The 2,500-nt window shown below is 36.5% G+C and overlaps 1 pseudogene; it reads right to left on the minus strand.

Moving 5' to 3' along the window:
• The window catches only part of LOC137650884 (neuronal acetylcholine receptor subunit alpha-9-like), a 24,476-nt pseudogene that overhangs the window by 15,541 nt on the left and 6,435 nt on the right, over window positions 1-2,500 (minus strand).

Genomic DNA, 2,500 nt, shown 5'->3' on the forward strand with positions numbered 1-2,500 from the left:
ATCGAACCCTCGTAAACACTTAGCATCATTCACTCTTATCTTGGGCGCGTTCTCTTCCCAACACTTCTCTCACTATTATTCGTCCTTCATTATTCATTATTACAATTCTTACATTTACTTCACTTATGGTAAGCGAGGTCTTCATCTCAGCAGCTTAAGTGTCATTATTTCTTTCGTTGTATTTATTACCAAAGTATTACTTCCACAAAGGAGACATGATTCAACAGTGCCTTCATACAGTATACTGTATTCTTTTCGCTTTGATCCTTATAGACACTAAGCGTTTCTTCATCCTCATAGCACAACATAGGGAAAGGGGGAGGTGGGGTTAAGGTGGGGAAAAAGTATTTTCATACCAAAAATATCGCCCTCTGTGTGCATATGTTTGCACACTCATAAGAAAGAAGGCAAAGTGGCAAACAAAGAGACACAATGTGCCGTCAGGCTTTATCTTCTTGATGGAAACCTAATTCAAGCATTTAGGGAAATTTAAAGAACTACTTTTCTTATAATAAGCTAAAATCACCTATGCCATTGATTAAAACACACGGCAAGATGAGATTGAAGACATAAAACATGGGTCTCCTTCTCAGCTTTATGGTGAAGGTTATATCTGGGTAGGGTTCGGGGCAGCAGGAATAATACGTGATGTTCTTCATTGCTGTGAACTCTACCAGGTCAAATTCTCCGTTGCTTTGGTAGTTGGACATGTCTCCTTCGTCCATCTGCTTCATAAGGTCCAACTGCGAAGAGAGAAAAGGGTGGTTTAGAAAAAGAAATGTATATAATTTACGCTTTGCTTCACATAAAGAATACCTTGTTTTGTTGAGCATTCTCTTCCAGTTTCTATTTTAGAGACTATATTTCAAAAGCGAATTTGAGTCAGTTTATAAAATCCTTAACAACTCATTGATATGTTCAACAAAATTATTTTTATTTTCATGTTGATTCTAAATAATCATCTTCCCCGCTCTTGCCTACTCGAGTTTACCACACTATTAATATTTAACAAGATAAATATTCATTTGCCCAAGAGCGTTTCATTTTATATTCGTAGGTATAGATTCGGTAATGTTTTTACTCTCTTCGTTATGAAAGACGAAATTTGTGAAATTGTGTAATTAGAAATAACAATCTCAATTCTTATGTCATCTGTCTTAGTTTCTGAATAAAAATTTTACTATAAATCTTCCTTGCTTTACTTAACAACATTGTGTCCCAGGTATCTTACTTTCACTTATATCTAATTTCCCTTTTGGTATTCATATTTTTGTTTACTATTAAAAACACACATGATCACCTCCCAAATCCCCTCTATATCAAGCTAGGACCAAGGAGGGTCAGGCAATCGCTGCTGATGACTTAGCATGCAAGGCCTATAGGTTCCTCCAAACTCATCACTCCTAGCTCACAAAGACAGTACGTTTGCAGAAACTATTAGAACCTTCGAGTTTGATCGGGGCTTGAACTACCGTCCAACAGATTGCGAGACAGGGACGTTTCCCATGGGATACCACAACCCTAAGTCAGTTATTCCACTGAAATATTTAACTCCTGATTTGTCAATCACAATTTCCTTCTAGATTTAGATATAATTAAGGTCACTAATATCAATATCTAATTCTCCCATCGATAATTACTGTATTCTGTAAAACACGTACTGAAATAAATAATTTTTTTAACATATTCTCCTTATCAAAAATCTTATGTATATGTTTTGTTTGAACTCACGTGTACCCAACAAACAAGTCCTTCTCTGAAAACTTTTGGATAAAAATCTACATCCATATTCAATTCTAACACTTGCTAATTGTATTATTATTATAATTACTAACGAAGCTGCAATCCCAGTTGGGCAAGCAGGAAGCTATAAGCCTAAGGGCCCCATCAGGGAAAATAGCCCAGTGAGGAAAGAAAATAAAGAAACAGATAAAATATTGTACATGAGTGTTCCCTTCAGTAAGAGAATTCTAATCCACAACAGTGGAAGGCCTTGGTACAGAGGCTAGGGCTCTACCCGAGACTAGAGAACACTGGCTTGATTTTGTAATGTTCTTCTTCTAGAAGAGCTGCTTGGCATAGCTGAAGAATTTCTTCTACACCTGGAGGGAAGTAGATTTTTCAGTTACCTTAGTGTTGTCAGATGTAAGAGGAAAGAGGAGAACGTGTAAAGAATGAGCCAGATTATTCGATGTTTCGATGTATGTATAGGCAAAGGAAAATGAGTCGTAATCAGAGAGTGATCCAATGCAGTATTGTATCAACTGTCAAAGGACTCATAACTCTAGCAATAGTAGCTAAACGGGTGGGTGGTGTCTACACTTCATGTAAATTACCCAACACAACTACCATTTCACGTTTCTGTAAGGTAAATAACCTTACAATAGCAGCATTTTCTTCTACCAGACTCCATTTTACGTACATACCATTTGAGGTAACATATTTACATACCTTACTTCAACCCTTTCCAAGTATTCTTTTCAAATAAGGGTTGGAAAAT

This window comes from Palaemon carinicauda, chromosome 12 (genome assembly GCF_036898095.1).
Source record: "Palaemon carinicauda isolate YSFRI2023 chromosome 12, ASM3689809v2, whole genome shotgun sequence".
NCBI lineage: Eukaryota > Metazoa > Arthropoda > Malacostraca > Decapoda > Palaemonidae > Palaemon > Palaemon carinicauda.